The following is a 10733-nucleotide window of genomic DNA, read 5'->3' as shown; positions in this document are numbered from 1 at the left end:
ACGAGGCCAGTTTTTACCGTTTCTCTTAAAAAACCCCACCTTTTTCTCCGCATCTGGGCAGCGGCTGGGCTTTGAGGATTCGAGAACACGCTGTCGCCCCCGCTCTAAAAAGAGAGGGAATAGGGGAAATCGTCCCAAAACGTTCATCATATCTAACAACGTTTTTCCCTGATGGTCGTGTGCAGCGTTTAAGATGTGGACTGCAGCACCCTTTTGATAGAGATAAGGTTAGTTTTCACGTGTGGTTTTTTGTTTACTTATTAAATTTGGTTCATCAGTTTTAAAGTTCTTGCCCAGCTCTAGCTCTTTGCGCGATAATTCAATGATTTAAAACTCGTTCCGCTGGTTCTGGGGCAGCAGAATTGGGGTGGTTAAAGCTGTTGGGTGGCCATGAGGTGTCTCGATCATATGTAAAGCACCCGTTGCGTGTTTATTTTATTAATTGGTGCTTATTTGCATAAATTAACGTGGCGGTTGGGAGGGAGCATGGAGGGTTCGATTAGTTGAAGGAAGGAAATGGGAAGAAAGGTGTCTTGTCTCTACTGACAGTATAAAAAAGGCTGATTTTTTTTGTTTCCGGGCCACCACATTCATGAATGTCTTTGTTTAATTTTTGTAGAATATTCACGTCCAGTAGAAAAAAAAAAATCTATAGGTTGGTTCCGTTTTTCTCTTGAAAGGCCCAATGCTCAGGTCTGGGCCTCCACAAACTCCTTTCCCCAAAGCAGAAGGCGGGTGGGAACGTTCTCCTTTGGCTTCTCAAGGCTTGTATTTTTAAAAATAGACCTCAGAGTAACGTTTTTCTCTTGCCCTTAACGATTCCAAAGGGAAACCGGCTGCCTCCCGAAATCGAAGACAGGCCTCCCAGTGAGGCCGGAGTCAGCGGCAGCCCTGCCAGCTGGGAGGACTGGGAGTTTTTAACCAAAAGAACCTGGGGGCTGTTTCCTTTTCAAAAAAGAAAAGGAGGTGGGAAGTTGCAGCGCTGAGTGATTTTCTAATTCCATAGAAAGGGATGAGTTTTGAGCAGTTTGGCTCCGGAGGCAGGGTGAGAAAGCGAGTGCCAGGAGGCAGCGGCGTGTTCACGCCTCCTCGCTGCCAAAGAGATGCCGAAACCGCAGGAATTTGGCAAAATAGTTGGCGTCCCAAATCCCTGCCACGGGTCTGGATTTAAACCCCCGCCGACCCCCGGAATGGCTGGGCATGGAGATTCCTGCTCCGCGCCTCGTTGCTGTTCCTGATTGATTCTAAAATATGCAAGTTTTGGTGCAAGAAGAGCATTTGGTCCAGGTTCTCCGGCGCCAGGACGGCTCACCGATACTCCAGGCCGCTCTGGCTGGCGGCGAAGGCCTGCTTGGGCGAGACTGCGGTGGCTGGGATGGGCAGGTCCTGCCGGCTCAGCCGCCCCGCCATTCCCCCTCTGCCCACCTCTTCTCTCCCCGGCTCTCCATCCCCCGGCCCCCACGGCGGAGGAGCAGGCGAGGGGGGCATGTGGGGGTTACGCGGAGTTCCCCCAAAAGAGGCGGCTCACGGCCCCAAAATGTCTGGAAGTTGGGCGGGGGGTGTGGTGGTTAAAAACCGTTCAAACCTGCACAAAAGACGGCATGCTGGGATCCAGGCCCTCAACGTGCCGCATTCATCCCTGCAGTGTTTGTTCTTCTTTTTGGAGATGTACTGAGTATTTTGGGGTTGAGTAAGTGAGTATTTATTTTAGAAATGAGAAAGCCCGCAGGGTAAGACTATGGAGGAGGGAAATTTCAGACAATATATTAACAACAAGAACTTTTAAAATTATTCCTGTGTCTTTTTTTCTGCTTTTTTCTAGCAAAATGTTTTGAAATTTGATAGGCTTGTGTTACCATCAGAAGACTTACAAAATTGAAACAAATGCATTCACCACCTCTGTCAAAACCTTAACTGCTTCTCTCTGTTCATGTGTCATATGCCATCAATTAACCTCAGGTGCTTGAGCTAATTAGAAGAAGGTAGCATTATTCTTTCTTTAGATGCATTGAAATACACACAACGAATGCGAAAAGGTTCATGTCAAGCAGCCTGTTAAAAGTGGTGGTTGTTGTTGTTGTAGTTTTACATTTGGGCTACGTCGCCTACTAACCGCTAAAGGAACGTTCAAAACTTCACGTCATGAAAATTGTCCATAGTGACTCAGAGCAGTATTTCAGATTGCCAGTGAATGTTGCTGTGATGATCGTATTCTCAGCTGTGTGTTACCTAAAGCCAGACCTTATCTGCAGTAGTGACAATTGGGAAAAAACTTTTTTCTTTTTTTTTCCCCCTGCGTAGGGAACACCAATTGAAGGAAGTAACCTCAGAGTGCCAGGATATGTGTCAGGGAAGGGATTCCACTCTGGAGAGGGCAGCGGCATCCTGTCAACAGCAGCTGCCAGAGTTAGAGCTTGGTTTGCAGGTGAGTGTCTGCACTTCAGAGTTTGATCTTGTTGCATGAAAAGGGGCCAAGCGGTTTTGGCAGAACATAAACCCCCTTGCATTCTAACACTCCTCACTGAGGTGGGAGGCCAGGTGTGGCTAGGTTTAAATTCTGAGTGATGCCCAATTCAGCACTATCAGTCCAATCGCGTTTGATATGTATTAAACTATTATGATTTGGATACACTAATAGTGGACTGCACCTTCAGTCTAGTCGTGCTCCTGAACTAGCACGGCCTCTCTCGAGTCTTTGGTCGCGTTCAGTGAGAAACCGAAATAACCAGCTACTTAGACAGTGCAGTTTATTTAAACTCTGGCTCTGAGGACAGCCTCGGCGAGGAGCCCACCGAGGGGCTCAGACAGCCACCCCTGAAACCAAAAAAGGGGTTGGACTTGATGGACCTTTAAAGGTCTCCTCCATCCCAAACCATTCTGTGATTCTATGGTTTTCCAAGCCAGCAAGAGCCCGTTCCCCAGCCCCGAATGCTCATCGTTCATCACCACCCAACAGCGGTGAGGGCAGCTCCCAGAAGGGTGGGATGGGGGCTGCTGGGACCCCCAATTTCACTGGGATGGGTCTTCTGCAGACCTTCAGGAGAACCTCAGCGTGGCCTGGGCACATGGGGGCAGCCGTGTGTCAGCCGAGGGTGCCAGCTCAGAGGGTTTCCTCACCTGAGCTGCCGGTGGCTGTGCCAAGAGACACATGGCTCATGACGGGAGAAGCAGGATGCGACCCCAAAGCCATCGTGTGCTCAGGTAGACCTCTCTCCTTGTGTCCTTCCAGGCAGCAGTCGGTGACGACAGGGGACGAGACTGCCAAAGAGCAGGCTGTGACTGGCCAACAAAAGGGCAAACGCGTGTCCAAAGGCAGAGCAGCAAAGAAGAACCCAGAGCAGGCAGCGAAAACCCTGAGCTCTGGAGGAGGACAAGTGTCGTGGTTTAGCCTCAGACGGCAACAAAGAACCACGTGCCGCTCGCTCACGCCTTCCTAATACAGGAAGAATCGTAAGAAAAGACAAGACTCTTGGGTTGAGACAAAGCCAGTTTAACAGGACAGCAAAGGGAACAGGCAAACAACAACAACAACAACAACAACAACAACACGGATAGGGGAATATACAAACGCGATTACGGAACCGCCGCTCGCCGGCCGGACCCGGGACGCCCCAGCCCGCTTTTAAGCAGCAACTTCCTGCCCCCTCCCCCGGCAGCTCAGGGTGGGCGTGGCTCACATGGCATGGAATACCAGGGAAAATTAACCCTATCCCCACCGGAACCAGGACAACAAGGAAGAGGAAGACAAGGAGGAGAAGGAGGAGGACAAGCAGAAAAAGAAGGAGCAGGAGGAGAAGGAGCAGGAGGAGAAACAGTGGGGAAAATCCTTGCGGAACGCGCAGTGATGAAGAAGGTGAAGGCCAAGCCAGGAAGCGAAGCCTCGACCTTCGTAACACCCGTCTCAGCAAGCTCTGAGGCCAGCCTGGGCGAGGAGCCCACCGAGGGGCTCGGACAGCCACTGCTGAGACCCAAAAAAACAAATAAATGAGGTGGAGTCCTGAGGAATCCTGGACAGTGCTGGAATACCCCAAATACCTCTGAGTTTGGCCCAACCAATGGCCGAGGGGACCAGCTCAACACCACCCCGGCACTGAAGAAATGCTCCCTGGGCTGGGGAGACCCTCTTTGGAATCATTAGGAAAGAGCTGAATAAAAACATAGGAGAGACGTGTCAGAAGAGCGTCGACTTTTTTAATTGCTCACAGCTGGAACGGGGAAGAAGGGTTTTACAGTTGGCCATGGCTCTGAGATCAGCCCAGCCTGGTCCTGGAAGCGGGGGGCCACCTGAGGGACCTTTTCCATGGCCGCTACGGAAAGGAACCTGATTTTGGGGGCACGAGTGAACAAGCGGGCACTTGGAGCCATGTGGGGAAGATGTGGGTGTCCCTGGAGGAGGAAGCAGAGGACGTTAAGTACCCTTTACCATAAGTTGTCCTATACCTGTTGTTAAGTAACACAATGCACACCTCACCATTTGCCATAATTTGTTGTATACCTAACCAATTATCGTGGACTTGTTAAGACCTATACTAACCATTTTGGTAAGCCAATAAATGTTTCTATATGGACCTTGAGATTTATCTCACCTTAGTCCGCACCGTTGAGAATTTACGAATCTGAAGTCACTTACCCCCCTCTTTACTGGGAGTGGGATGTGACAGTGGTCTAACAAGTGCTGAGCCGGGGGAGACAATTGTGCGCCTCACTCTTTTGGCAAGGCTCCTCTTTCTGTGCTCCAGGACACTGCTGGCCGACTTTGCTACCACTTTGCATGGTGGGCCCATGGTTTGCCTTCTGTCCCCCAGCACCACCAGGGCCTTCTCTGCAGAGCTACTCCCCAGCCAGGAAGTCCACAGGCCCTGCAACTGCAGGCTGCCAGGCTGGGCCAGCTGCAGCGTCTGGCCTTTGTCCTTCTTGTACCTGATGAAGCTCCTGACAGGACAGTCACCCCACCTGTCAGGTTTCCCCTCAGTGGCATCCCTAAGACATAGGAACGGTCCTCCCCATTTAGTGCCATCGACAAATGTCGGGAGAGTTGCCTCCTCCGGGTCACGCGTGCAGGTGTTAAACTGCACAGAGCCCAGCAGAGTCCCCTCTGCAGCCCCCCAACGCCCCAGTATGTCCCAGTGGCCTCAAGGTAGGGGATGAGCCCTTCGCCACTGCTCCCTCAGCCTGATCATGCAACTGCTGTTTTACCCATCTCTTTCTCTGCCCATCCAGGCTGTAATACCCTACCTTGGCTAAAAGAGTATTGAGGGAGATCATGCAAAGCGTTTTGCTGAAGCTGACCCACGCTATCACAGAATGGTAGGGGTTGGAAGGGGCCGCTAGAGATCATCTCTAGTCCAACCTCCCTGACAAAACGTAGGTTCACCTGCAGGAGGTTGCACAGCATTGTGTCCAGGCGGGTTTGGAAGATCTCCAGAGAAGGAGACTCCACCACCTCTCTGGGCAGCCTCTACCAGCGCTGTCACCATCCCTCCCACATTGCAGCTTCCTTCAGAGCCGTGACGCTGCGCCCTCTCAAAGCAGCCCACCTAGGTCCATCCCATCTGTCCGCCTTTGGCCCTTCTGCCCTTGCAGCGCTCTAGGATAACCTTTGGGACGTCCTTAGCTGTCCCCTCCCAGATCTTCTGGGGTTTCCTCACTGTTCTGCTCCTTTCAGAGCAGGAGGAAAGGGCAGGACCTTTTCACAGCTCTCTCTGCAGGACGTGGCGCTGGGCACGGAGGGCTCTCCAGAGGACAGCAGCTGCTCCGCAAAAGCCAGCCCAGCCAGCGAAGGTGGGCAGGTGCACAGGCGGCATCTGCAGGCTGGCCAGGCAGAAGGCAACGTGACTGCCGGGTGCCCTGTCAGCCACGTGACCCTGTGCCGCACAAGGTGCGGGAACGGAACAAAGAGAAGCAGTTCATAGAAGCAGTCCAACAAGCAGGTGAAAAAGTACCTAATTGGTCAAAAGTCCTAGAATGTAGAATGTTTTCACCACGGGTGACCCTGCTCCCCATAGATAGCTGGACTGAGCGGTGCCACCGGCAGGTAGCTCTGGATGGCCCCGCGAATCCCTGGGAATGGAGGGAAACGCTCAGCATAGTACTGCCCTCTTTCTGCCTCCTTCTGGATGCTGCTTGCGGGTTCACGGTGGGTCTCCTCAGCGTCAGCTACCGGAGATTCTGCGTAAGCCTTTGGGCAAGGGCGTTTCCCGCAGCTCAGTGCTCTCCTTTCTCCCTCCTCCAGGCAGCCGCATCTGTCACCGCAGCTCCGGAGGACTTTGTGAGACCTGAGCAGCTGGATGGCACAAACTGCTTTAAATGCAGCCAGTAAGACGATCACTAAGGACATGTTAATACTAGATCCTGTCTTAAGGTTTTGCATGCGATGGAGCATGAGTTAGCTGTTCCCGTAGGTTGCACGCACAATAATGAGACGCACCTTTTTTAAAATATGGTATGGTGGTACTGAATAATCTTAAAATAGCGTAAGGATGTGTGAGACGTGAAAGGTTGTCTGGCTTTCTGGGGGGAAAAAAGGGTGCGTTTCACGGGCGCCTTCCGGCATGTGTCTCTGTGCTTGTTTTCAAGGTGTTACAAGATGGTTGCCGCCTCCAAGAGGTTCACATTCCATCGTGTGCCCAAGGTTCTCACACTGTGCCGGAAAAGGTTTGGAGGTTTCACCTGCAGGAAGATCAGAAAGGTGCGTACAGACTTGGAGCGCAGCTTTCTCTTCCTGGAAAGCAGTGCACTCTTTCTCAAGCTTTTCCTGTTGAGTTTTGTGTGTTCCCTCCTGGAGAGAGGAGAGTTCCCGTGGGAAGACAAGCATGCACTCTGCTGTGATGGAGCTGCTTTGGCCGAGAACAGTTTCCTGCCGCCCAAGCCATACATGTTGCTTTAGGGAAAATCCGGGGATCGTTTCTCAGCCCTCTTGGTCTCTCTGCAGGTTGTGAAGTATCCCGAGTGCTTGGATCATCGCCCATACTTCGCCCATACTTCGCCCATACTTCGCCCAGGGCTACAGTGGGTGGCCTCCTGCCTCTTTCCCAGAGAAATAAGCATCTCCTTGACCCCGTGCTGCCCTGTCTGCGCCGGGAGCTGGAGGCAGTATTTCGGGAACAGTGGTGGCTGGCAACAGGAGCAGAAAGCCAGATCCTGCAGGCCCTGTGCTTCTGCGGGCTGGAGGAGGAGGCCATGGTCCAGCAGATTTAGGCTGGCCTGCAGGAACATGCGGCGCCACTGGTCCATGGCCTCGTCGATGTCATCGTGCAGCAGTGCAGCAAGGAGGCCCGAAGGATGCTGCGCACCCTTGCTGCTGGGGAGGAGGAGGACAACGGCCATGCGGCCAGCCCCAGCCCCACCAGCCCCAGCCCCACCAGCTCCAGCAGCTCCCCAGAGACTCCTGCCCCACAGCTGGCCTCCTCCAGCAGCCCTGCGGACTCCGGCGTGGAGGAGCACCCCAGCATATCACAAGCCACTCTGCACAGGGCTCCCGGCTGCCCCCCATCTGCCCCCATCCCTGCGGAGCAGGGGCACCGTCAGGAGGAGCCAGGGGAGGCGACGGTGGCAGGTCCCTCTGCCCAGGGCGGCAGCCGCAGCCCCTCCACTCCCAGCTGGAGCAGGAACCACTTGCCCGGGGGGCCCCGGTGCCCCCAACAGAGGAAGGCCCTCAGCCTTCCGGACTCTCCCCAGCCCTGCAAGAGGCCACGCCATCAGCGCCACTAGCGGAGCTCCAGCAACCCTCCCTTCCCCAGAGAGGAAAATAACCCATTTCCACAACACAATCTCTGCGTGCTGCTTTCTGCCCCTTCTCCTGCTGCCTCTCCCTGTCCCCACTGCAGGTGGCACCAGTCTGCTGGAGGGCACGGCCACGGGCCCCCACAGTCCCCGGGCCATGTTGCCGGTGCCTTCTTCCTACACAAATCTTGCTGCAGCCGCGCAGCTGCAGCGCAGCCGGTGCCGAGGGAGAGCGGGAAGCAGGGGAAGCTGCTTTGGCCGCAGATCCCACGCCCTCAGCCTCCATCCACACCCTCTCTCTGCACCTGAAATGCCTTACGTCTGGGGACACTAACCACAGACCGAGGCTGGATGGCACTGGCTGAGGAAGGCAGGACCCGCTTCACGTGCCCCGCCATTATGCACATCATGCAGAAACCTTGCTGACGACCTGAAGAGGGAGGGATGGAGGGAGGGAGGGAGGGTAGGAGGGAAACAAGCTTCTCAGGGCAGCAAAATATCCATAGCAACGGGAAACCTCATGGAGATCTTGAAGTTAGAAGAACAGTCTCCACTGCTCTTCTCGCGAGCTGCCAATGTCCCAACAAGCCCGGGACATTTTAATGCATAGAAGACCTTCTTCAGAGGGACGCTGAACTAACAGAAGGTTTCTGTGCAATACGCAAAAAGAGTTTAACTTGCAGAAATAGGGAACGAGACCCGTGGTGAGAAAGAGGCGCCTTTCTGGGGATGAACCCACCCTGAAGATGGGAGAAGCGGTTTCTAGGCTTGAGTGTTCAAAGAACACCCGCTTTGGGGCTTTCCAAAGAAGGGCTGCTTTTCTCCCAAATCAAATCCCAGAGACTGGGAAGCCTTGGGAAGTGCCCAAGAGATTTGCAAGGAGATGGTCCCAAAAGTACTCACGCTGTGGGCTGTGCTCACGAGAGAGCAGGTGGTTGGCCAGAGCGGGGTGTACGTCAGGCACTGCAGCACGCAGGTGAGGAAGCACGTATTGCCCAGGCTGTGGAGTGCCGCTCCAGCTCCCTGTCTTTCTGCCAGTCCATGCAAGTCTTCTCCGGGGGAAGGAGGATCCTTTGCGGGGGAGCCACTCCCTCGGGAGTGACTGCAGGGGAATGACATTTGAGAAGCGATGAGACCCCAGTGGGACTTTCACTCCTTTCCGCTCTTCTGGCACCTCCCTCACAGGCTAACGTGACCGTAAGTGTTCCGGTGGAAAACAAAGCAAGCGGTGGGTCGAGCTCTGAAGTGCAGACACTCACCTGCAAACCGAGCTCTAACTCTGGCAGCTGCTGTTGACAGGATGCCGCTGCCCTCTCCAGAGTGGAATCCCTTCCCTGACACATATCCTGGCACTCTGAGGTTACTTCCTTCAATTGGTGTTCCCTACGCAGGGGGAAAAAAAAAGAAAAAAGTTTTTTCCCAATTGTCACTACTGCAGATAAGGTCTGGCTTTAGGTAACACACAGCTGAGAATACGATCATCACAGCAACATTCACTGGCAATCTGAAATACTGCTCTGAGTCACTATGGACAATTTTCATGACGTGAAGTTTTGAACGTTCCTTTAGCGGTTAGTAGGCGACGTAGCCCAAATGTAAAACTACAACAACAACAACCACCACTTTTAACAGGCTGCTTGACATGAACCTTTTTGCATTCTTTGTGTGTATTTCAATGCATCTAAAGAAAGAATAATGCTACCTTCTTCTAATTAGCTCAAGCACCTGAGGTTAATTGATGGCATATGACACATGAACAGAGAGAAGCAGTTAAGGTTTTGACAGAGGTGGTGAATGCATTTGTTTCAATTTTGTAAGTCTTCTGACGGTAAAACAAGCCTATCAAATTTCAAAACATTTTGCTAGAAAAAAGCAGAAAAAAAGACACAGGAATAATTTTAAAAGTTCTTGTTGTTAATATATTGTCTGAAATTTCCCTCCTCCATAGTCTTACCCTGCGGGCTTTCTCATTTCTAAAATAAATACTCACTTACTCAACCCCAAAATACTCAGTACATCTCCAAAAAGAAGAACAAACACTGCAGGGATGAATGCGGCACGTTGAGGGCCTGGATCCCAGCATGCCGTCTTTTGTGCAGGTTTGAACGGTTTTTAACCACCACACCCCCTGCCCAACTTCCAGACATTTTGGGGCCGTGAGCCGCCTCTTTTGGGGGAACTCCGCGTAACCCCCACATGCCCCCCTCGCCTGCTCCTCCCCCGTGGGGGCCGGGGGATGGAGAGCCGGGGAGAGAAGAGGTGGGCGGAGGGGGAATGGCGGGGGCGGCTGAGCCGGCAGGACCTGCCCATCCCAGCCACCGCTGTCTCGCCCAAGCAGGCCTTCGCCGCCAGCCAGAGCGGCCTGGAGTATCGGTGAGCCGTCCTGGCGCCGGAGAACCTGGACCAAACGCTCTTCTTGCACCAAAACTTGCATATTTTAGAATCAATCAGGAACAGCAACGAGGCGCGGAGCAGGAATCTCCATGCCCAGCCATTCCGGGGGTCGGCGGGGGTTTAAATCCAGACCCGTGGCAGGGATTTGGGACGCCAACTATTTTGCCAAATTCCTGCGGTTTCGGCATCTCTTTGGCAGCGAGGAGGCGTGAACACGCTGCTGCCTCCTGGCACTCGCTCTCTCACCCTGCCTCTGGAGCCAAACTGCTCAAAACTCATCCCTTTCTATGGAATTAGAAAATCACTCAGCGCTGCAACTTCCCACCTCCTTTCCTTTTTTGAAAAGGAAACAGCCCCCAGGTTTTTTTGGTTAAAAACTCCCAGTCCTCCCAGCTGGCAGGGCTGCCGCTGACTCCGGCCTCACTGGGAGGCCCGTCTTCGATTTCGGGAGGCAGCCGGTTTCCCTTTGAAATCGTTAAGGGCTAGAGAAAAACGTTACTCTGAGGTTTATTTTTAAAAATACAAGCCTTGAGAAGCCAAAGGAGAACGTTCCCACCCGCCTGCTGCTTTGGGGAAAGGAGTTTGTGGAGGCCCAGACCTGAGCATTGGGCCTTTCA

Source organism: Chroicocephalus ridibundus, unplaced genomic scaffold (assembly GCF_963924245.1).
Source record: "Chroicocephalus ridibundus unplaced genomic scaffold, bChrRid1.1 SCAFFOLD_274, whole genome shotgun sequence".
Lineage (NCBI taxonomy): Eukaryota > Metazoa > Chordata > Aves > Charadriiformes > Laridae > Chroicocephalus > Chroicocephalus ridibundus.
Note: the sequence above shows the minus strand (reverse complement) of the source record.